Genomic DNA, 26,266 nt, shown 5'->3' with positions numbered 1-26,266 from the left:
GTAGGCACATCGCATTTTAGCCGGTGAAGTGGCAGGCCCAACGACTTCTGTAGAGATGTAAGTCGCTGAGCTGCGGGATGCGAACGGCGGAAGTGAGCACACAGCGACCGTGCCCTCTGCAGAAGGCCATCTAGTCTGGGATAGTGGGCTAAAAATTGCTGGACAACCAGGTTCAACACGTGAGCCATACAAGGCACGTGTGTGACATTGCCCCGGCGAAGCGCCTCACCCAGGTTTGCAGCATTGTCGCACACGGCCTTCCCTGGTTTCAGGTCCAGTGGAGACAACCATTCATGAAATTGGTTCTCCAGAGCTGACCACAACTCCTCAGCTGTGTGACTCACATTTCCCAGACATTTCAATGTAAAAACCGCCTGATGACGTTGAGCCCTACTGCCAGCATAGTAAGGAGGTGTGCAGGATCCCTTCTGCGCAGTTAGAAAGCTTGTGGCATGACCAGACAGGCTTTGGGTGCAGGTGGAAGACCGAGAGGAGGTTGAGGAGGCAGAAGCAGTGGAGGAACTTTGACATAAAGAGGATTGACGCACAACTCGTGGGGACGGCAAGACTTGGACAGCAGCCCCTTGTCCTGCTGTCACCATAGTTACCCAGTGCCCAGTCAGCGACATGTAACGCCCCTGTCCATGCCTACTCGTCCAAGTGTCTGTGGTGAAATGCACCCTGTCACACACAGAGTTTCTCAAAGAAGCGGTGATGTTGTGTGCGACATGCTGGTGGAGCGCAGGCACACCTTTCTTTGAGAAGTAGTGCCGACTGGGCATCTGGTACTGGGGCACTGCGACGGACATAAGGTCTCGAAAATCCTCTGTGTCCACCAGGCGGAAAGGCAGCATTTCTGTAGCCAAGAGCTTGCAGATGGTGAAATTCAACCTCTTAGCTTTCTCATGGCTAGGAGGAAATGGTCTTTTACTTGTCCACATCTGAGGGACCGAGGGCTGGCTATTGTGCTTAGACGGGGTTCATAAGGGTGTCCCCGGCAAACTGCCGGTCTGTGAGGAAGATGCAGGCGGACATGTTAGGTTGCCTTGATGCAAAGGTGGTGCTATCGATGTCGGACAGCGCTCAACACCAGCTGGTGTTACCACCTCCAAAGAAAATGATGACCTGCCAATCACGCTGGCTGTTGCGGGTAAAGAGGTGGCAGGTCTGCGCCCCAAAACAGGTGTGACTGCTGTCCCCCCAGTCACAGAGGATGAAGAGGCCGCGGATGCACAAGATATGGCAGACGGTGGTTGGCCCGGCCGGCTAGGCCGCATTGTAGCACACTGAGCTTCCCACTGCAACTTATGCTTCATGTCCATGTGCCGGTTCATGCATGAAGTACTCAAACTATGTATTTTTTGGCCTCTACTTAGCTTTTGCTGACAAATGTTACAGATAACACGAGTTGGGTCATCTTTATCGATCTGAAAAAATGCCCAGGCTATGCAAGGCTTAGCACCCATGCGACCTGAAGAGCCACCACGACTTGTGGTGAGAGGCAGAGTTGTGTTTGAGGATGCAGTTGTTGACGTGCTTCCAGTACTACGTCTCTGTCCAGGAAGGCGCAACCTGACCTCGTCGTCACTAGCATCTTCCTCCACCTCCTCTGCTGACCTCATCTCTTGGCTGACTGTGGGTTGACAGTAAGTGGGATCTCCAACCTCATCATCATCACCCTGTGCGTTATCACACCCCTCGTCCTCAGAACCAACCTGTTCCTGCCCTGACAAAAAACTAAAGTTGTCGCTCCAATCAGGTATTTGAGTCTTATCATCGTCTTCCTCATTGTCTCCACCAACAGGAGTTACAGTTTGGGAATGAGGGTCTACATTATGGTCAGAACCTTCTGCGTCTGGTCCTGGATCCGACTCATAAAGATTCTGGGCATCAGTGCAGATCATTTCCTCGTCTGGATTCACAGAAGCGCTGGAGTCGACCTCTGATTCCCAGGCTATAGTATGAGTAAACAGCTCTGCAGACTCAACCATCTGTTCTACCTCATACTCAGACGGGCAGCTGGAGATTTGGGAGCTGTGAGGAAGCAAGTGCGATTGGGGTGACACCTTTGAGGACTGGAGTATTTGTGATGTTGAAGTTGATGTGGAGGAGAGCCCACTTAAAGGAGCACTTGATATCCGTTGAAGCACCTGCTGTTTTTGTGCCTCATCTGGAATTTGTAGCGATTGGCGTGGCCGTAAGAAAGGGATCTTATCACATTGTCCGCTAAAAGAAGTAGACATTTTAGTTTGGCTGGAAGATGGTCTTTCTTCTGCAGATGTTACTGTTGCTTTAACACCTACCCCACGGACACAACCTTTTTTCCCCTTCCCAACACGCCTATTCCCCTTTCCACCAGCAGCAGGCCTTTTTCCACTCATTTTGGTGGTTAACTAATTCACAACTCTGGAGTTGTTTGCACAAAAAAACAATGGATGGAAACCGAGCAGAGCTGAGTGGCCAAACTGTGGTATTAGGCCAAAACTATTGGCTGGGTTAGATGCAGAAAAAAATTATATTCAATTTGCAACCTGATGGAGGTCTGTATAGATGGATTAATAGAACAAGTCCCACACACAGCTAGAAGCCCAATATTTTTTCAGAGGTAGATGCAGAAAAAAATATATTCAGTTTGCAACCTGATGGAGGTCTGTATAGATGGATTAATAGAACAAGTCCCACACACAGCTAGAAGCCCAATATTTTTTCAGAGGTAGATGCAGAAAAAAATATATTCAGTTTGCAACCTGATGGAGGTCAGTATAGATGGACTAATACAACAAGTCCCACACACAGCTAGAAGCCCAATATTTTTTCAGAGGTAGATGCAGAAAAAAATATATTCAGTTTGCAACCTGATGGAGGTCTGTATAGATGGATTAATAGAACAAGTCCCACACACAGCTAGAAGCCCAATATTTTTTCAGAGGTAGATGCAGAAAAAAATATATTCAGTTTGCAACCTGATGGAGGTCTGTATAGATGGATTAATAGAACAAGTCCCACACACAGCTAGAAGCCCAATATTTTTTCAGAGGTAGATGCAGAAAAAAATATATTCAGTTTGCAACCTGATGGAGGTCTGTATAGATGGATTAATAGAACAAGTCCCACACACAGCTAGAAGCCCAATATTTTTTCAGAGCTAGATGCAGAAAAAAATATATTCAGTTTGCAACCTGATGGAGGTCTGTATAGATGGATTAATAGAACAAGTCCCACACACAGCTAGAAGCCCAATATTTTTTCAGAGGTAGATGCAGAAAAAAATATATTCAGTTTGCAACCTGATGGAGGTCAGTATAGATGGACTAATACAACAAGTCCCACACACAGCTAGAAGCCCAATATTTTTTCAGAGGTAGATGCAGAAAAAAATATATTCAGTTTGCAACCTGATGGAGGTCTGTATAGATGGATTAATAGAACAAGTCCCACACACAGCTAGAAGCCCAATATTTTTTCAGAGGTAGATGCAGAAAAAAATATATTCAGTTTGCAACCTGATGGATGTCAGTATAGATGGACTAATACAAAAAGTCCCACAAACAGCTAGAAGCCCAATATTTTTTCAGAGGTAGATGCAGAAAAAATATATTCAGTTTGCAACCTGATGGAGGTCTGTATAGATGGATTAATAGAACAAGTCCCACACACAGCTAGAAGCCCAATATTTTTTCAGAGGTAGATGCAGAAAAAAATATATTCAGTTTGCAACCTGATGGAGGTCTGTATAGATGGATTAATAGAACAAGTCCCACACACAGCTAGAAGCCCAATATTTTTTCAGAGGTAGATGCAGAAAAAAATATATTCAGTTTGTAACCTGATGGAGGTCTGTATAGATGGATTAATAGAACAAGTCCCACACACAGCTAGAAGCCCAATATTTTTTCAGAGGTAGATGCAGAAAAAATTATATTCAGTTTGCAACCTGATGGAGGTCTGCATAGATGGATTAATAGAACATGTCCCACACACAGCTAGAAGCCCAATATTTTTTCAGAGGTAGATGCAGAAAAAAATATATTCAGTTTGTAACCTGATGAAGGCCTGTATAGATGGATTAATAGAACAAGCCCCACACACAGCTAGAAGCCCAATATTTTTTCAGAGGTAGATGCAGAAAAAAATATATTCAGTTTGCAACCTGATGGAGGTCTGTATAGATGGATTAATAGAACAAGTCCCACACACAGCTAGAAGCCCAATATTTTTTCAGAGGTAGATGCAGAAAAAAATATATTCAGTTTGCAACCTGATGGAGGTCTGTATAGATGGATTAATAGAACAAGTCCCACACACAGCTAGAAGCCCAATATTTTTTCAGAGGTAGATGCAGAAAAAAATATATTCAGTTTGCAACCTGATGGAGGTCAGTATAGATGGACTAATACAACAAGTCCCACACACAGCTAGAAGCCCAATATTTTTTCAGAGGTAGATGCAGAAAAAAATATATTCAGTTTGCAACCTGATGGAGGTCTGTATAGATGGATTAATAGAACAAGTCCCACACACAGCTAGAAGCCCAATATTTTTTCAGAGGTAGATGCAGAAAAAAATATATTCAGTTTGCAACCTGATGGAGGTCTGTATAGATGGATTAATAGAACAAGTCCCACACACAGCTAGAAGCCCAATATTTTTTCAGAGGTAAATGCAGAAAAAAATATATTCAGTTTGCAACCTGATGGAGGTCAGTATAGATGGACTAATACAACAAGTCCCACACACAGCTAGAAGCCCAATATTTTTTCAGAGGTAGATGCAGAAAAAAATATATTCAGTTTGCAACCTGATGGAGGTCTGTATAGATGGATTAATAGAACAAGTCCCACACACAGCTAGAAGCCCAATATTTTTTCAGAGGTAGATGCAGAAAAAAATATATTCAGTTTGCAACCTGATGGAGGTCTGTATAGATGGATTAATAGAACAAGTCCCACACACAGCTAGAAGCCCAATATTTTTTCAGAGGTAGATGCAGAAAAAAATATATTCAGTTTGTAACCTGATGGAGGTCTGTATAGATGGATTAATAGAACAAGTCCCACACACAGCTAGAAGCCCAATATTTTTTCAGAGGTAGATGCAGAAAAAATTATATTCAGTTTGCAACCTGATGGAGGTCTGTATAGATGGATTAATAGAACATGTCCCACACACAGCTAGAAGCCCAATATTTTTTCAGAGGTAGATGCAGAAAAAAATATATTCAGTTTGTAACCTGATGGAATTCTGTATACATGGATTAATAGAACAAGTCCCACACACAGCTAGAAGCCCAATATTTTTTCAGAGGTAGATGCAGAAAAAAATATATTCAGTTTGCAACCTGATGGAGGTCTGTATAGATGGATTAATAGAACAAGTCCCACACACAGCTAGAAGCCCAATATTTTTTCAGAGGTAGATGCAGAAAAAAATATATTCAGTTTGCAACCTGATGGAGGTCTGTATAGATGGATTAATAGAACAAGTCCCACACACAGCTAGAAGCCCAATATTTTTTCAGAGGTAGATGCAGAAAAAAATATATTCAGTTTGCAACCTGATGGAGGTCTGTATAGATGGATTAATAGAACAAGTCCCACACACAGCTAGAAGCCCAATATTTTTTCAGAGGTAGATGCAGAAAAAAACATATATTCAGTTTGCAACCTGATGGAGGTCAGTATAGATGGACTAATACAACAAGTCCCACACACAGCTAGAAGCCCAATATTTTTTCAGAGGTAGATGCAGAAAAAAATATATTCAGTTTGCAACCTGATGGAGGTCAGTATAGATGGACTAATACAAAAAGTCCCACACACAGCTAGAAGCCCAATATTTTTTCAGAGGTAGATGCAGAAAAAAATATATTCAGTTTGCAACCTGATGGAGGTCTGTATAGATGGATTAATAGAACAAGTCTCACACACAGCTAGAAGCCCAATATTTTTTCAGAGGTAGATGCAGAAAAAAATATATACAGTTTGCAACCTGATGGAGGTCTGTATAGATGGTTAATAGAACAAGTCCCACACACAGCTAGAAGCCCAATATTTTTTCAGAGGTAGATGCAGAAAAAAATATATTCAGTTTGCAACCTGATGGAGGTCTGTATAGATGGATTAATAGAACAAGTCCCACACACAGCTAGAAGCCCAATATTTTTTCAGAGGTAGATGCAGAAAAAAATGCATCAGAACGTTTTCATCACCTTTCACAATCACCAATGGGACAAGGCAGGGATGTCCTCTCTCCCCTCTCTTATACACCCTAGTGATGGAGCACCCGCTCTCATCAATTCGCCATAACCCCAATATTAGGTGGATTGAGGTGGGAGGCACCGAGTACAAGTGCTCTCTATTTGCTGATGATGTCCTAGTATATATCACTCAATCACATATATCCATCCATGCTGTTATGGCTGAAATAGATCACTTTGTTACATGGTCAAATTTTAAAATCAATGCAGCGAAGTCTGAGGCCCTCGATGTCTCCCTCCCCAAATCCATATAGGATTCCATCCAGTCCAACTTTCCCTTTGCCTGGCCCTCACAGGGTATCAAATACTTAGGAATTCCTATTCATAGAGACCTCTCCCATCTATGTTATCTTAATTTTGGGCCCTTTATTGAACAACTCCATACAGACCACGGTTGGCAAGTTAGAACTGTAAGATTCACTACGTGAACCACTGGTGTTTTGTGGAAAAGCACATGTACACTGCGTTCCAAATTATTATGCAAAAAGTGTTTAGGAGTGATAAGGGAAGAATTTGTTTGTTTGTCAGTTAAACTCATTGATGGTGATGTGTGTCAGGGCTCTTTATATCACTGTAAGCAATTGCAGACACCTGTGCTAATTAGTTTGGCAGGTGTGTCCAATGAAAGGCAAGACTACTTAAGAAGGCTGTCTCACATTATTAAGCAGCCTACATTTTCTGCCAAAATGGGAAAGAAAAAGGATGTGTCGGCTGCTGAGAAGCAACAAATTGTGGAGTGTTTAGGTCAAGGCATGACTACAATCAACATTGTGCGATGATCAGGATGAAGTGTCTTGGCAATCAAGAAGTATGTAGCTGATTCACAGTACACATGTGTGCGTGCTGATAAGGGCAAATTGAGGACTCTTTCCTACAGGCAATTACGTCAGGTTGAAAGAGCAGCGGCAAAAAAGCCTTGTCATAGCAGCAGACAAGTTTTTGAAGCTGCTTGTGCCTCCAACGTCCCCCGAACAACAAGATGCAGGGTCCTTCAGAGGTTTGCAGCTGTGCATACGCCATCCTGTCGACCTCCTCTATCCACTTCACACAAGCAGAAACGGCTCCAGTGGGCCAAACATTACATGAAGACTGATTTCAAAACTGTTTTGTTCATGGATGAGTGCCGTGCAGCGCTCGATGGTCCAGATGGATGGAGTGGAGGATGGCTGGTTGATGGACACCCCACGCAAACACGGCTACAGCGCCAACAAGGAGGAGGTGGAGTAATGTTTTGGGCTGGAATCATGGGGAGAGAGATTGTCGGCCCCTTTAGGATCCCTGAAGGCGCTAAAGATGAACTCCATAATGTATGTGGATTTTCTCAAACAGCACTTCCTGCCATGGTTCAAGAAGAAGAACCGTGTATTTCACAGCAAGATCATTTTTCTGCATGATAATGCACCATCTCATGCTGCACATAAAACATCTGCATCTCTGGCTGATATGGGCATAAAAGGGGACAAACTTATGGTGTGACCCCCATGCTCCCCTGACCTGTACCCCATTCAGAACCTTTGGAGCATCATTAAAAGGAGTGTCTATGATGGCGGGAGGCAGTTCACATCTAAGCAACAGCTCTGGGAGGGTATTCTGTCCTCATGCAAAACAATTGAAGCAGAAACCATCCAAAACCTGACAAATTCAATGGACGAGAGAGTTCAGAAGCTCCTTTCGAACAAGGGGTCCTATGTGAAAATGTAACATCACCTAGAATAAAGTTTTGAGTTGAAAACTGTTTGATTTCAGTTTCTAACAACCTGCTAATGCTTATAATTTCAAAAATGACCATTTTTTTGGTCTTTATTAAAATGAAAAGGTTGATCGAAAAGTTTGGGGGATCTAAGAGTGTGGCAACCCAGTAGTCATGATTACTTCGAATTCTGACAATATGAGGGTCATGCTGCAGGTAGTGCAGCAAGAAGGCACTTATGTGTCTTGCGCATCTCGGAGCCCCAAAATTATTTTCCGGGCTAGATGCAGCTAAAAATTATTTTTTATTTTAAATCTGGTGAAGCTTTAGTATAGATGGCCTAATAGGATCAGTGCTGCACACTGCTACAAAGCCCAAATTATTTTCCAGTGAAGATACAGATAAACATGATTAGTAATTTGAAAGCTTAAAACGGTTGGTAGGGTGATTTTAACCAATCATCAAGCTTTTACTCTCCCCAGGATGACACAGGGGTAGAAAAGTCGTTTCGGATCCATGATTTGTTCATCTTTATGAACGTGAGTCTGTCTACATTATCAGTGGAGAGCCGCGTGCGCTTATCTGTCAGCACACCACAAGCAGTGCTGAACACACGTTCAGACAGAACGCTGGCTGCGGGGCATGACAAGATCTCCAAGGCGTAAGTGGCTAGCTCCGGCCATTTATCCAGATTGGAAGCCCAAAAAGAGCAAGGGTCCAGTGACACAGTCGTGGCTTCAATGTTTACTTGGAGATACTCCTGTACCATCGTCTCTAGGCGTTGACTATGTGTCAGACTTCTTGTCTCCTGTGGCCTTGCAAAGGATGGGCTAAAAAAGTGGTGAAATGATTCAGCAAAATTGATGTTACCAGCAGATACTGTGGTTCTGTTACGGTTTGAGTGCTGAACACTTGACGGTCCCACGGTTGGCAAGTTGGAACTGTGAGATTCACTACGTGCACCACTGGTATTTTGTGGAAAAACACATGTAAGATTCTGCAACAGTCTCTGCTGATACTCCTGCATGCGTGCATCCCTTTCTATGGCAGGAATAATTTCTGCAAATTTACTTTTGTACCGGGGATCTAACAGTGTGGCAACCCAGTAGTCAGGATTATTTCTAATTCTCACAATTCGAGGGTCATGTTGCAGGTAGTGCAGCAAGAAGGCACTCATGTGTGTTGCGCATCCAGGAGCACCAAGTCCCTGTTGTGTTGGTGGCGAGGTAACAATCATGCTTCCTTCCTCTGTCCTCTCCCCCCAACCTCGCACAACAGAAATGTGATCAAGGTCTCCCTCATCTGATGAGTCTTCCATCAGTTCGTCCTCCACTTCTTCCTGGGCTCCTGCACCTTCCTCACTAGTTTGGCTGCTACCATGCGCCCTGGTAAAACCATCTCCCCCACCCTCACATGCCTGCCGCCTTGGTGCTGCCGACCATCTGGACCTTGCAGATGTTAGCCCTTCCGCATACAACTCCTCCTCCTCTACTTCCTCCACCTCCTCTTGTGCCACCACCTGACTCAGAATTCTGTTTAACATGTGCTCCAGCATGTAAATCACCGGAATAGTCATGCTGATAATGGCATCGTCAGCACTAAACATCTTCGTCGCCATTTCAAAACTGTGCAGAAGGGTGCATAGGTCCCTGATCTGAGACCACTCCTCCAGCGTGATTTGCCCCACCTCTGAATCTCGTTGGCCCAGGCTATACGTCAGAACGTATTGCACCAGGGCTTGTCGGTGCTGCCACAGTCGCTGCAACATGTGCAGAGTTGAATTCCACCGGGTAGGCACATCGCATTTTAGCCGGTGAAGTGGCAGGCCCAACGACTTCTGTAGAGATGTAAGTCGCTGAGCTGCGGGATGCGAACGGCGGAAGTGAGCACACAGCGACCGTGCCCTCTGCAGAAGGCCATCTAGTCTGGGATAGTGGGCTAAAAATTGCTGGACAACCAGGTTCAACACGTGAGCCATACAAGGCACGTGTGTGACATTGCCCCGGCGAAGGGCCGCACCCAGGTTTGCAGCATTGTCGCACACGGCCTTCCCTGGTTTCAGGTCCAGTGGAGACAACCATTCATGAAATTGGTTCTCCAGAGCTGACCACAACTCCTCAGCTGTGTGACTCACATTTCCCAGACATTTCAATGTAAAAACCGCCTGATGACGTTGAGCCCTACTGCCAGCATAGTAAGGAGGTGTGCAGGATCCCTTCTGCGCAGTTAGAAAGCTTGTGGCATGACCAGACAGGCTTTGGGTGCAGGTGGAAGACCGAGAGGAGGTTGAGGAGGCAGAAGCAGTGGAGGAACTTTGACATAAAGAGGATTGACGCACAACTCGTAGGGACGGCAAGACTTGGACAGCAGCCCCTTGTCCTGCTGTCACCATAGTTACCCAGTGCCCAGTCAGCGACATGTAACGCCCCTGTCCATGCCTACTCGTCCAAGTGTCTGTGGTGAAATGCACCCTGTCACACACAGAGTTTCTCAAAGAAGCGGTGATGTTGTGTGCGACATGCTGGTGGAGCGCAGGCACACCTTTCTTTGAGAAGTAGTGCCGACTGGGCATCTGGTACTGGGGCACTGCGACGGACATAAGGTCTCGAAAATCCTCTGTGTCCACCAGGCGGAAAGGCAGCATTTCTGTAGCCAAGAGCTTGCAGATGGTGAAATTCAACCTCTTAGCTTTCTCATGGCTAGGAGGAAATGGTCTTTTACTTGTCCACATCTGAGGGACCGAGGGCTGGCTATTGTGCTTAGACGGGGTTGATAAGGGTGTCCCCGGCAAACTGCCGGTCTGTGAGGAAGATGCAGGCGGACATGTTAGGTTGCCTTGATCCAAAGGTGGTGCTATCGATGTCGGACAGCGCTCAACACCAGCTGGTGTTACCACCTCCAAAGAAAATGATGACCTGCCAATCACGCTGGCTGTTGCGGGTAAAGAGGTGGCAGGTCTGCGCCCCAAAACAGGTGTGACTGCTGTCCCCCCAGTCACAGAGGATGAAGAGGCCGCGGATGCACAAGATATGGCAGACGGTGGTTGGCCCGGCCGGCTAGGCCGCATTGTAGCACACTGAGCTTCCCACTGCAACTTATGCTTCATGTCCATGTGCCGGTTCATGCATGAAGTACTCAAACTATGTATTTTTTGGCCTCTACTTAGCTTTTGCTGACAAATGTTACAGATAACACGAGTTGGGTCATCTTTATCGATCTGAAAAAATGCCCAGGCTATGCAAGGCTTAGCACCCATGCGACCTGAAGAGCCACCACGACTTGTGGTGAGAGGCAGAGTTGTGTTTGAGGATGCAGTTGTTGACGTGCTTCCAGTACTACGTCTCTGTCCAGGAAGGCGCAACCTGACCTCGTCGTCACTAGCATCTTCCTCCACCTACTCTGCTGACTTCATCTCTTGGCTGACTGTGGGTTGACAGTAAGTGGGATCTCCAACCTCATCATCATCACCCTGTGCGTTATCACACCCGTCGTCCTCAGAGCCAACCTGTTCCTGCCCTGACAAAAAACTAAAGTTGTCGCTCCAATCAGGTATTTGAGTCTTATCATCGTCTTCCTCATTGTCTCCACCAACAGGAGTTACAGTTTGGGAATGAGAGTCTACATTATGGTGAGAACCTTCTGCGTCTGGTCCTGTATCCGACTCATAAAGATTCTGGGCATCAGTGCAGATCATTTCCTCGTCTGGATTCACAGAAGCGCTGGAGTCGACCTCTGATTCCCAGGCTATAGTATGAGTAAACAGCTCTGCAGACTCAACCATCTGTTCTACCTCATACTCAGACGGGCAGCTGGAGATTTGGGAGCTGTGAGGAAGCAAGTGCGATTGGGGTGACACCTTTGAGGACTGGAGTATTTGTGATGTTGAAGTTGATGTGGAGGAGAGCCCACTTAAAGGAGCACTTGATATCCGTTGAAGCACCTGCTGTTTTTGTGCCTCATCTGGAATTTGTAGCGATTGGCGTGGCCGTAAGAAAGGGATCTTATCACATTGTCCGCTAAAAGAAGTAGACATTTTAGTTTGGCTGGAAGATGGTCTTTCTTCTGCAGATGTTACTGTTGCTTTAACACCTACCCCACGGACACAACCTTTTTTCCCCTTCCCAACACGCCTATTCCCCTTTCCACCAGCAGCAGGCCTTTTTCCACTCATTTTGGTGGTTAACTAATTCACAACTCTGGAGTTGTTTGCACAAAAAAACAATGGATGGGAACCGAGCAGAGCTGAGTGGCCAAACTGTGGTATTAGGCCAAAACTATTGGCTGGGTTAGATGCAGAAAAAAATTATATTCAATTTGCAACCTGATGGAGGTCTGTATAGATGGATTAATAGAACAAGTCCCACACAGCTAGAAGCCCAATAGTTTTTCAGAGGTAGATGCAGAAAAAAATATATTCAGTTTGCAACCTGATGGAGGTCTGTATAGATGGATTAATAGAACAAGTCCCACACACAGCTAGAAGCCCAATATTTTTTCAGAGGTAGATGCAGAAAAAAATATATTCAGTTTGCAACCTGATGGAGGTCAATATAGATGGACTAATACAACAAGTCCCACACACAGCTAGAAGCCCAATATTTTTTCAGAGGTAGATGCAGAAAAAAATATATTCAGTTTGCAACCTGATGGAGGTCTGTATAGATGGATTCATAGAACAAGTCCCACACACAGCTAGAAGCCCAATATTTTTTCAGAGGTAGATGCAGAAAAAAATATATTCAGTTTGCAACCTGATGGAGGTCTGTATAGATGGATTAATAGAACAAGTCCCACACACAGCTAGAAGCCCAATATTTTTTCAGAGGTAGATGCAGAAAAAAATATATTCAGTTTGCAACCTGATGGAGGTCTGTATAGATGGATTAATAGAACAAGTCCCACACACAGCTAGAAGCCCAATATTTTTTCAGAGCTAGATGCAGAAAAAAATATATTCAGTTTGCAACCTGATGGAGGTCTGTATAGATGGATTAATAGAACAAGTCCCACACACAGCTAGAAGCCCAATATTTTTTCAGAGGTAGATGCAGAAAAAAATATATTCAGTTTGCAACCTGATGGAGGTCAGTATAGATGGACTAATACAACAAGTCCCACACACAGCTAGAAGCCCAATATTTTTTTCAGAGGTACAGTACAGACCAAAAGTTTGGACACACCTTCTCATTTAAAATTTTTTCTGTATTTTCTTGACTATGGAAATTGTACATTCACACTGAAGGCATCAAAACTATGAATTAACACATGTGGAATTATATACTTAACAAAAAGTGTGAAGCAGCTGAAAATATGTCTTATATTCTAGGTTCTTCAAAGTAGCCACCTTTTGCTTTGATGACTGCTTTGCACACTCTTGGCATTCTCTTGATGAGCTTCAAGAGGTAGTCACCGGAAATGGTCTTCCAACAATCTTGAAGGAGTTCCCAGAGATGCTTAGCACTTGTTGGCCCTTTTTGCCTTCACTCTGTGGTCCAGCTCACCCCAAACCATCTCGATTGGGTTCAGGTCTGGTGACTGTGGAGGCCAGGTCATCTGGTGTAGCACCCCTTCACTCTCCTTCTTGGTGAAATAGCCCTTACACAGCCTGGAGGTGTGTTTGGGGTCATTGTCCTGTTGAAAAATAAATGATGGTCCAACTAAACGCAAACCAGATGGAATAGCATGCTGCTGCAAGATGCTGTGGTAGCCATGCTGGTTCAGTATGCCTTCAATTTTGAATAAATCCCCAACAGTGTCACCAGCAAAGCACCCCCACACCATCACACCTCCTCCTCCATGCTTCATTGTGGGAACCAGGCATGTAGAGTCCATCCGTTCACCTTTTCTGCGTTGCACAAAGACACGGTAGTTGGAACCAAAGATCTGAAATTTGGACTCATCAGACCAAAGCACAGATTTCCACTGGTCTAATGTCCATTTCTTGTGTTCTTTAGCCCAAGCAAGTCTTTTCTGCTTGTTGCCTGTCCTTAGCAGTGGTTTCCTAACAGCTATTTTACCATGAAGGCCTGCTGCACAAAGTCTCCTCTTAACAGTTGTTGTAGAGATGTGTCTGCTGCTAGAACTCTGTGTGGCATTGACCTGGTCTCTAATCTGAGCTGCTGTTAACCTGCGATTTCTGAGGCTGGTGACTCGGATAAACTTATCCTCAGAAGCAGAGGTGACTCTTGGTCTTCCTTTCCTGGGGCGGTCCTCATGTGAGCCAGTTTCTTTGTAGCGCTTGATGGTTTTTGCAACTGAACTTGGGGACACATTCAAAGTTTTCCCAATTTTTCGCACTGACTGACCTTCATTTCTTAAAGTAATGATGGCCACTCGTTTTTCTTTACTTAGCTGTTTTTTTCTTGCCATAATACAAATTTTAACAGCCTATTCAGCAGGACTATCAGCTGTGTATCCACCAGAGTTCTGAACAACACAACTGATGGTCCCAACCCCATTTATAAGGCAAGAAATCCCACTTATTAAACCTGACAGGGCACACCTGTGAAGTGAAAACCATTTCCGGTGACTACCTCTTGAAGCTCATCAAGAGAATGCCAATAGTGTGCAAAGCAGTCATCAAAGCAAAAGGTGGCTACTTTGAAGGACCTAGAATATAAGACATATTTCAGTTATTTCACACTTTTTTGTTAAGTATATAATTCCACATGTGTTAATTCATAGTTTTGATGCCTTCAGTGTAAATGTACAATTTTCATAGTCATGAAAATACAGAAAAATCTTTAAATGAGAAGGTGTGTCCAAACTTTTGGTCTGTACTGTAGATGCAGAAAAAAATATATTCAGTTTGCAACCTGATGGAGGTCTGTATAGATGGATTAATAGAACAAGTCCCACACACAGCTAGAAGCCCAATATTTTTTCAGAGGTAGATGCAGAAAAAAATATATTCAGTTTGCAACCTGATGGAGGTCTGTATAGATGGATTAATAGAACAAGTCCCACACACAGCTAGAAGCCCAATATTTTTTCAGAGGTAGATGCAGAAAAAAATATATTCAGTTTGCAACCTGATGGAGGTCTGTATAGATGGATTAATAGAACAAGTCCCACACACAGCTAGAAGCCCAATATTTTTTCAGAGGTAGATGCAGAAAAAAATATATTCAGTTTGCAACCTGATGGAGGTCAGTATAGATGGACTAATACAACAAGTCCCACACACAGCTAGAAGCCCAATATTTTTTCAGAGGTAGATGCAGAAAAAAATATATTCAGTTTGCAACCTGATGGAGGTCTGTATAGATGGATTAATAGAACAAGTCCCACACACATCTAGAAGCCCAATATTTTTTCAGAGGTAGATGCAGAAAAAATTATATTCAGTTTGCAACCTGATGGAGGTCTGTATAGATGGATTAATAGAACAAGTCCCACACACAGCTAGAAGCCCAATATTTTTTCAGAGGTAGATGCAGAAAAAAATATATTCAGTTTGCAACCTGATGGAGGTCTGTATAGATGGATTAATAGAACAAGTCCCACACACAGCTAGAAGCCCAATATTTTTTCAGAGGTAGATGCAGAAAAAAATTATATTCAATTTGCAACCTGATGGAGGTCAGTATAGATGGACTAATAGAATGATGCTATGCCCAAAAGATTTTACTTCACTAGGTGCAGTAAAAAAATTGGTATTCTATACACAGGTGGTATATCTTGCAACACAGATAGGCTACTCCACTGACTAACACACTCTGCAATAGGCCAAAAAGGATTAGCTTTGCTAGATTCAGCCAAATGCTGTGAAAAAAACTTGCACAGCACTGGCACAGACCTGCCTGGCAAAAACTGATAGGAACTGATGTAACCTAGTCCTGAAAAGGACTGCAATCACAACTATTCCCTACTCCCAAGCTATCTGTAGATTTGTGCGAAAATTGGCTTGAAATTAACAAGGTATAGCGCACACAGCAACAGCGGTGCCGTCTAACATGCAGCTGCAGCAGTTAGAAAATGGTGGCGACGGGGAAAATGGCTTGGTCTTATAGGGCAAGGACATGTGACGTACACTGCCAATGACACATGCCCTTGCTTGTGTGAAAAAAAGCACTTCGCTCCGTGTGTGCGCTGCTGATAGGCTGACAGATTGCACCTCCCCACTGCAAATGCGGGAAAGAGAAAAAAAAATGGAGATCTTCATTGTTCCTGCAGAGATCCATCCCCTGCCCCTCCCCCCACCCCGCTGTACACTCAAACTGCGTATTAACATTAATTTTCATCATTACTGAGAAAAAATCCAGTTATGATTTTGGTGCACGAACAGTTATCGAACATAACCTCGAACAGCCGAATTTTTCTCAAATTGTTCGTGTTCGCCGATCGGCTCGAACACCGCCCAAAACAGCTCGAATTTGAGATTGGCGAACAGTTCGAGTAGAACAACGCTCATCTCTAATCTTAACCAAGCTATTATAGATCTGGCTGTATGTTTAGGGTTGTTGTCCTGCTGGAAGGTCAACCTACACCCCAGTCTCAAGCCTCTAACAGGTTTTCTTCCATGATCACCCTGTATTTAGCTCCATCTATCTTCCCATCAACTCTTACCAGTTTTCCTGTTCTCCACATCATGATGTTGCCACCACTATGTTTGACGGTGGTGATAGTGTTTTTTGAATGATGAGCATTGTTAGTTTTCCGCCACACATAACGTTTTGCAATTATCCCAAAAAGTTTTACTTTGGTCTCATCTAACCAGAGCACCTTCTTTCACATGCTAGCTCTGCCCCCTACATAGCTTTTTGCCAACTGGACTGCTTATGGCTTGCTCTCAAAAATGGCTTTCTTCTTGCCACTCTTCCATAAAGGCTAGATTTGTGGAGTATATGATTAATAGTTGTCATGTGGACAGATTCTTTCACCTGATCTGAGGAACTCTGCAGCTCCTCCAGAGTGACCATGGGCCTCTTGGCTGCTTCTCTTATTAGTGCTCTCCTTGCTTGGGATGTCAGTTTAGGTGGAGGACCATGTTTTGTTAGGTTTGCAGTTGTACCAAACTTCCATTTTGAATGATGGATTGAGCAGTGCTCCTTGAGATGTTTAGAGTTTGGGCTATTTTTTTATTACCTAACCCTGCTTTACTCTTCTTCACAACTTTGTCCCTGACCTGTCTGGTGTGTTCCTTGGATTTCATGATCCTGTTAGATCCCTAATAGTCTCAAACAAACCTCTGATGCCTTAATAGAACATCTGTAGTTATACTGAGAATAAATTACACACAGATGGACTCAATTTACTAATCATGTGACTTCTAGAGGCAATTGGTTACTCAGGATTTTATTTAGGGGTATCAGACTACAGGGGGCTGAATACAAATGCATGTTACACTTTTCAGATTTATAATTTTAAAATAATTAGAAAACCATACATCATTTCCTTTACACTTCACAAATGCTTGCTACTTTGTGTTGGGCTATTTTTTTATTACCTAACCCTGCTTTACTCTTCTTCACAACTTTGTCCCTGACCTGTCTGGTGTGTTCCTTGGATTTCATGATCCTGTTAGATCCCTAATAGTCTCAAACAAACCTCTGATGCCTTAATAGAACATCTGCAGTTATACTGAGAATAAATTACACACAGATGGACTCAATTTACTAATCATGTGACTTCTAGAGGCAATTGGTTACTCAGGATTTTATTTAGGGGTATCAGACTACAGGGGGCTGAATACAAATGCATGTTACACTTTTCAGATTTATATTTTTAAAATAATTAGAAAACCATACATCATTTCCTTTACACTTCACAAATGCTTGCTAATTTGTGTTGGTATATGACAAAAAACAATAAAATACATTTAAGTTTGTGAATGTAATGTGAAAAAATGTGGAAAATTTCACGGGGTATGAATACTTTTTCAAGACACTGTATAATTCTGTACATAAAGGAAAAAAAAAGTGCACTGCACTATGTGCGCCGCTATTTCTCTATTTGCATTTGCAGATGTTCGCCAGAGCACCTGTGTATTTATCACGTGACATGTCACATTATACATAGGGTTCTGGGTTGGTACCCACATCCTCTAAACTGCCCAGGCCCTGGCTATCCTAATCGTCCCCTGATACTAAGTATAGGACTAAGCACTAAGCAGGAATATAGGGAAGCACGGATGACATCACCATCAAGGCCTTGCCAGAACTTCATTTTAATGAGTGTGCTAGCAGAATAAAGGAGCTGCTGCAAACTGACAGTATTTAGTAATACTTACATTATTTTAACGTAACGACTATCTTCTGTTTAAGCTTAGATTGTATTATGACTATGGAAGCCTTTTTTGAACGTCAAACATTTTAGTGATCACTTCGCTACAATAACAGCAGAACGTGTCAATTTGGTTTAATTATATGGGGATGTTTAGATTTTCTTATAGTATTGTACTGTTCCCATGACATTCTCTGTATACAATGCCTACTTAAGAACAATCCATTATAAATTGTTTCTGGCTTTTTACCTTAGTATGATACCAATATTAATGTTGAAAACTTTTTGCAGCGCTGAAGGTCATTGTTAACACTGTAGTGGAGTATGACAATCCACCTGTTGGGTTTTGATTTTTGTGGAGAATTTACGTCATTGTCATACCAAACCTCACACAGTACTCATGGAAGAATAATGCTACTTACTGGCACAATGTCTTCTGCCATATATAGATTAGATCGTTGTGTACCCTACGCCTTAAGCACAAGCTGTTTCTGCAATTTTGGAAGCTGATTTTTTTTCCCATAATGAGCACATTTTCTATATATGCCTATATGTACTACAAGCATTGACTTGTCATTGATACTTTCATTCTGTTTGTAAGAGGCAAACTCAATGAAAGTAGGAATGAAACCCTCATATTCCACAAGTTACTGCAAATTTGTGTGTTCCACTTTAACTTTATTGTTGCCCTATTTATTGTGCCCATACTTCTGCTCTGTATAATAGCCACTAGATGCTACATTTCCATGTATTGCCATGATGGCTTTTGGGCGACCATGTATAGTGGAATCACCTAGTTTAGTCAGTGTCGATGAGAACAAGAAACATAGGGCCAGATTTACTAAGGTATTTATAAGGTATTAGGTATTCATAATTCTGTCATAAAACTCCTTAAAAAGTCCCACAATTTGACAAAACACAAGATTGCGCAAAAATTGTGCGACTTTTGGCATTTGAGTTTCGTCTGGGATGGGGGCGTGGCAAGCCCTCCTGTCTAATTTATGATCATTTATGATCATTTATGATCATTTGCAGGGAACCTTATGCCAGAAATATTACTTACAGATTTCTGGAAAGGCAAACAGAGGTGCACGCTACTTTAACATGCCCTAATTCATTAAGGGGCATGTACCTTTTAACCCTTTCACCACCTTTGGTTTTTCTGTTTTTGCATTTTCGTTTTTTGCTCCTCTTCTTCCCAGAGCCATAACTTTTTTATTTTTCCGTCAATATGGCCATGTGAGGGCTTGATTTTTGCGGGACAAGTTGTACTTTTGAACTACACTATGGGTTTTACCATATTGTATACTATATTGTATACTGAAAATTGGGAAAAAAATTCAAAGTGTGGTGAAATTGCAAAAAAAGTGCAATTCCACAATTGTTTTTTTTTTTTTACCATGTTCAGTAAATGCTAAAACTGTCCTGTCATTATGATTCCCCAGGTCATTAAGTATTCATAGATACTAAACATGTATAGGTTTTTTTTTATTTAAGTAGTGAAAAAAAATTCCAAAGTTTGCAAAAGAAAATAAAAAGTCGCTATTTTCCGAGACCCGTAGCATCTCCATTTTTCGGGATCTGGGGCGGATGAGGGCTTATTTTTTGAACGCCGATCTGACGTTTTTATTGATACCATTTAGGGGCAGATACGATCTTTTGATCGCCTGTTATTACATTTATTACATTTTATTGCAATGTTGCAATGTTGCAGCGACCAATAAACCGTAATTCTGGCGTTTTTTTTTTCTTCTCGTGACGCCGTTTACCGATGAGGTTAATTATTTTTATATATTGATAGATCAGGCACTTCTGAAAATGGCGATGTGAAATTTGTGTATATTTAATTTTTTTTATTTTGAATGGGGCGGAAGGGGGAGGTTTGAACTTTTATATTTTTTACATTTTTAAAATATTTTTTAAAACTTATTTTTTTTTAACCTTTAACATGCATCAATAGTCTCCATGGGAGAGACTCCATTCGATCACCTGTGCTACACACAGCAGGGCTTCAGTTAAAGCTAAAGTGGTCACTTAAGTGCTCACTTGCTATGAGCGCCGACTGCTGGGTGGCACTCATAGCATCCTGGCAATGACAACTTCAGGGGTTTCCTGCAGACTCCGGATTGTCATGCCAACCCATCGACGACCTGCGGTCATGTGACACGGGCGCCGATGGGCAGGACTATCCACGTCCTTATCCGTGAACATGTTAACAGCTGCAGGTGGATCACGATTCTACTGTCATGCTAGGTATGGGAACGACCCAGTGTACGATGATGGGAAAAGGGGGGAAGCCCTGCAACTAGGGAAAGGGAGAGTGGAGACCCCTAGGCAGATCTAACAACACCCTATCTCCCCTATCGACCCTAAATAGGTTCCGCACCTATCGCTGAGCAGGATACCTTAGCCCTGGCTGTCCTTAGAACTAGTCCCTAGAAAGGGAGGGGGAGGGGTGAGGACTAGTCAGCCCCATTGCAACTAAAGACAAACAAGGGAAACAGACAAGGGGATACACTTAGCTTTGAGAAGACACCAAAGAGATCATGACTACAATCCACAAAGGAACTCCAAGAAGAGACTCTACACAGAACTCCAGATCTGAACAGAGGATTTTACTCCATCACCAGCAATTCTCTGGAGAAACTGAGGTATTTAAAGATCCAACAAGGATGTGTTAATTAGCAGCAGAAGGTGGAGATCACCGCTGGGTCCAAGAGAGGGAGGGATGATGAAAGGATCAAGAAGGTGTCTGCAAGGTCAAGTGCAGTTACCTTCTAAAGCCGGAACCAGGATGACAGTCTGTCAAACCTGATACACCCGTGACATCCACCCGTGGCTGTTAGGGGCACATGAGAGCTGATCAGATCAGCTCTCATGTCCCCGGAAAGGTGCAGGCTTAGCGTCTGAGCTCACACCAAAGAGGGGGATGCGACCTTGGACGTACTCATACGTCCAAAGTCGTTAAGGGGTTAATGAATAATACGCTTCTTAATTCCCCTTGATTGAGACTAGCATATACAATGCCAGTCTTAATGAATTGGGGCCGTAACTACCAGCATGCAGAAGTTGCTGAATATCTGTATTGAAATCAATGCAGAGTTTAAAGTGAACCTGTCACCTGAAAAAACGCTATTAACATGCAGATATGGGATTAATCTGCAGGTTATTAGCATTGTGAAGCTGCCTGCTCCGGCACTTAGACCCATGCTGCTGGGAGAAAATTAACTTTAATCCTCCTGGTAGCTTTCTGGTTTCAGTCATGGGGTTTGCGCCAATGTGGGGCCAGTCACCGCTTTGTGTTTGGGAAGTGGCGGCTGTAACCACGCCCTCTGCACTGACTGACAGCAGCTCAGAATTAGGGCTGGCTGTCAGGTATTCACACAGCGGTTACTGAATCAGCGTCGGCGCCTACCCCATGACTGATACTGTAACGCTGCCAAGGGAAAAAAGTTACTTTCCTCCCCGCAGCATGGGTTTAAGTGACGGGACCGGGCAGCTTCACAACGCTATTAACCTGCAGACTTACCACATATCTGCAGGTTAATAGTGTTTTTTTTAGGTGACCGGTCCCCTTTAATGCTTAATCATTGTATTGCGATGGTTAGACGATCAGGCAGGAGAGGTGATATAAAGAAGAAAGGGTAGAAACAGGGGTAATGATTTGTAGAGTGAGAGGGACCTACTGTGAGTGTACTGGGCTAGATGGCCTGAGACATACACTGTGGGGGTCTGAATGGTGCTGTGCAGCAAGGCCCAGGTGCAAACTGATGAGCTGGAGGAAAGACAAAGGCCCCAATTAATCAAGAAAATCGAGGGGGCGTGTGTCATGATTCCACCCCTCAGTGTGTCTAGGATGCAGTTACTGAAGGCTCAGCTGTCCAATCTGGTACAGGGGTGTGCTGAAGCTGTCATTACTTTGACTTGACAGCTCATTGTCCAATCTGGTGCAGGGGCGTGCTGAGCTGTCCGTGTTTTGATTGACAGCTCGGCTGTCCAATTTCAGACTGGGAGGTGCTGGATGTATCCAGGTGTTCATTGTCCCAGGAGATTGCTCAGCTATTTGGCTGGGCTGTTAGTCCCAGACCTCTGTCAGATGTAGCTTCAGCTAAGTGTGGTTGTTTTTTTCTGTGCCCAGTGTTTTGCTTGATGATCTTTCATTGACTGACCTTGGATTTCATTCTGACCATCCGTTTGATTAACCCCTTTGTTCCGATACGCTATCTTTCTGGTATTTTGACTTCAGACCTGTAACATACCTGGCGGCGTCCTTGCATAGTGGTCCATCTCCCACTGTGCAAGAGCGCGCACTTGATCTCCAGTCCAGTCTACTAGCCTGGCTTCCCTCCATGCTGTCTGCTTGCCTCTGTTTCTGCTGCTTAAGGGCAGCGCCCGATCACTTCCTGCTTCTTGTAGCTGCTGCAGGCACACCCCTTGTGCGTCCTCAGCCTATTGCTGTCTGTCACCTGGTATTTAACTCAGCTCCTTCCTGGAATCCTTGCCTGAGCATTGTGTTCTGTCAGTTGGCTTCTGGTCACTGATGTGCCAGGTCCTGTCTATGTTTCCTGCCTTGCAGTATCAGTTCCCATGTCTGAACTGTGTCCTGTCTGAACTATCTTCTCGCCTGTTGTCTTCTGCCTATCCTGGAGGCTGTATTTCCAGGCCAGTGTGAACACTCTCCTAGCCTGTTCTTTCCGCCTTCTAGGGGCTGCATACCTAGACCCGTTCCTGTATCTTGCCTGTTCCTGTCTGAAAACGCTCCTTGCCTGTTTGTTCCGCCTTCTAGGGGCCGCATACCTAGACCCGCTCCTGTATCTCACTGATGTGTCTGTTCTTGTCTGAATACTATCCTAGCCTATTACCTGTTTTTCTCTATGTTCGTACCTTCCCTTTTCCTGCAGAATCTGATCCCGTACCTAACTCCTACTCGTTGTCCCTGTACTCCCGTTTGTGAGTTTAGAGTCCACTCGCTACTTCATTGCAAGTATCTTGTGTGTACCTGGTTCTGCCTTTCCCTTCCAGTCTGTTCCATATGAACAGAGCCCTGTCCCCTCTGCTCTGCCTTGCTCACTGCTCCGGCGGTTCTTGCCTGCTCTGCCTTGCTCACCGCTCCTGCGGTTTCCGCTCTGCTCTGACCCTTTGCTCGCTGCTCCGGCAGTCTCGCTCTGCTCTGACCCTTTGCTCGCTGCTCTGGCAGTCTCGCTCTGCTCTGACCCTTTGCTCGCTGCTGCGGCAGTCTCGCTCTGCTCTGACCCTTTGCTCGCTGCTCCGGCAGTCTCGCTCTGCTCTGACCCTTTGCTCGTTGCTCCGGCAGTCTCGCTCTGCTCTGACCCTTTGCTCGCTGCTCTGGCAGTCTCGCTCTGCTCTGACCCTTTGCTCGCTGCTCCGGCAGTCTCGCTCTGCTCTGACCATTTGCTCGCTGCTCCGGCAGTCTCGCTCTGCTCTGACCCTTTGCTCGCTGCTCCGGCAGTCTCGCTCTGCTCTGACCCTTTGCTCGCTGCTCCGGCAGTCTCGTCCTGCTCTGACCCTTTGCTCGCTGCTCCGGCAGTCTCGCTCTGCTCTGACCCTTTGCTCGCTGCTCCGGCAGTCTCGCTCTGCTCTGACCCTTTGCTCGCTGCTCCGGCAGTCTCGCTCTGCTTTGACACTTTGCTCGCTGCTCTGGCAGTCTCGCTCTGCTCTGACCCTTTGCTCGCTGCTTCGGCAGTCTCGCTCTGCTCTGACCCTTTGCTCGCTGCTCTGGCAGTCTCGCTCTGCTCTGACCCTTTGCTCGCTGCTCCGGCAGTCTCGCTCTGCTCTGACCCTTTGCTCGCTGCTCCAGCAGTCTCGCTCTGCTCTGACCCTTTGCTCACTGCTCTGGCAGTCTCGCTCTGCTCTGACCCTTTGCTCGCTGCTCCGGCAGTCTCGTCCTGCTCTGACCCTTTGCTCGCTGCTCCAGCAGTCTCGTCCTGCTCCTCTCTCGCTCACCGCTCCAGGCGGCCTTGTCCTGCTCTTCTCTCGCTCACCGCTCCAGGCAGTCTCGTCTTGTTCTGCTCTTGCTCGCCGCTCTGGGCGGCCTCACTCTGCTGTGTTTGTCCACCGCATCTGCGGTTCTGTTCCTGAGTCCCAGTCTGTACTGGGTCCTATCCACTCGGTGCTCCAACCTGTCGTACCTGACAGTACCTCCCTGCCTGCATACCAGTCCTGCTTACCAGCATCCGCCAGTCTGCATACCAGCCGTGTCTGCCTATAACCAGCAGTCTGTGTGGCAGCCTAACCTGCCTGTTCCTGTATTCCCCTGTGTGGGTCAACAGCCGTGTCCGGGGTCTGTCCTGGAGTAGCACCTGGTCCCTCTGCTCGGTTCCTCCTTGGTGCACTGGCGTCGTATGCCATCGTGCGACCCTGGTCGGATTGGGTGGATACTTAGTTACGCCCCTCCAGGCATTCACTCTCCGGCACGGTCCAGTGGAATCACTACATATACACGCACACGCCACTCAGCCCGGGCGTGTGCATTACAAGACTGTTACCTGATTACGCCTTTGTCTCTTCCCTCTGTTTATGACTTACCCTCCTGACTTTTGACCTCAGACTCCTGGACTATCCCAACTCACAACTTGTCCGTGAGAAGTGACTCTGCTTCACATTATGATGGAGTCAGACACTCATGGATAGGTACACACCTCTTCATGAATCTGGAGCATTGGACAAGTGGCATACACTAGGCCAGAAATTTTACTCCAGTCAGAGATTAGAGTGAGATCTCTGATATAGTGAACGTAACATTTCACAATGAGTAGACAATCTGTGGGCATCACACCCCTGCTGTGCCCTGTCCCTCCCCAGCTCCACCAAAATGGGAGAGAAATTAGTGCAAAATGAGAAACTGGCTTGGAAACACCAAAAGACACAAAATTTTTGTTGCAATTCTGAGTTGTGCCAAAATTTTGCGACTTTTCAAAGTTTTTATGCCCAAAAATGTGATGAATTGGGGCCAAAGAGCCCAAATCCTCAAGACTGGCATTTAATGAAGAATCCACTAAATTAAAGGGAACCTATCACCAGAAAAAAACGCTATTAACCTGCAGATATGTGGTTAATCTGTAGGTTAATAGCGTTATTATGCTGGTCGGCTCCTGCACATAGCCAAACTAGAAAATTAACTTCATTCTCCCCGGCAGCGTTCGGGTTTCAGACACTGTCCATTGTCAGCCAGCGCCAGGAATGCGGTTGCAGCCACTGCTCTGTATATTTAAAGTGGTGACTCAGGTTCAGTCAACGCTGAATATAGAGATACAGCCACTAGTGTTGCGCAAACATGCCTGGATAATAAGTTATCCGAGCACACTTGAGTCCGAACCGAGTATCTTCAGCGTGCTCGGAAAATATGTTTGCGTCACCGTAGCTCCATGTCTCCTGGCTGTTAGACAGTCGCAACACATGCAGGGATTGCCTGTTTGTCATGTAGCCGCATTTTATATTAGCTGGTGTAAAAACGCTAAAAGTTACAACATTTTTGCGCAAATAGGAATTTGGGTGCAAAGTATTTGATTAATTGGCCCCTCAGAGTCTTTGGGACTGATCACATGGGCTGTGGGTGCTCCAGCTTGTAGTCTAAGCATCCCTGGGACAGTGACATATTAGAGTGGACTGTTGGTGCTAAGAACAATAACATGTGATGGAGACTAGGGCATTGTGATTTTCCAGGACTGATAACAGGTCAGGAGATAGCTTACATGGAGTGGGAGGTAGGTGAGCCTCAAACTTTTCTATAGAAAATAATGGTCTGGAAGGAGGTGGTTGGGATCTCATAAGTTAACTCCTCAGCTTGGATTGTAGCTAATGGAATTACTAGTGCCTCTACTGACGCCCCTTAGTGCTCTCACCCACTGATACCTCTTTCATATCCCCCATAGAGTATAGTGTCCTTGAAAATGCCCCTTCCACACACAGTATTATACCCACACGTGAATTCCCTCACACAATTTACCCCATAGTACCCTCCAAATGCAGAGTATGATGCTGCCACAGTGTCAACAGCACAGTTTGATTCCAAATAGGTCCCCCCCACATGTTATTGTGGCACCCCAGGGGTCTGGTTTCCACAGTAACAGCAATGT

Source organism: Phyllobates terribilis, unplaced genomic scaffold (assembly GCF_046119375.1).
Source record: "Phyllobates terribilis strain yellow unplaced genomic scaffold, ASM4611937v1 Scaffold_3__8_contigs__length_932513732, whole genome shotgun sequence".
Lineage (NCBI taxonomy): Eukaryota > Metazoa > Chordata > Amphibia > Anura > Dendrobatidae > Phyllobates > Phyllobates terribilis.
The sequence above is the reverse complement of the archived record's forward strand: the minus strand, read 5'-3'. Positions refer to the sequence as shown.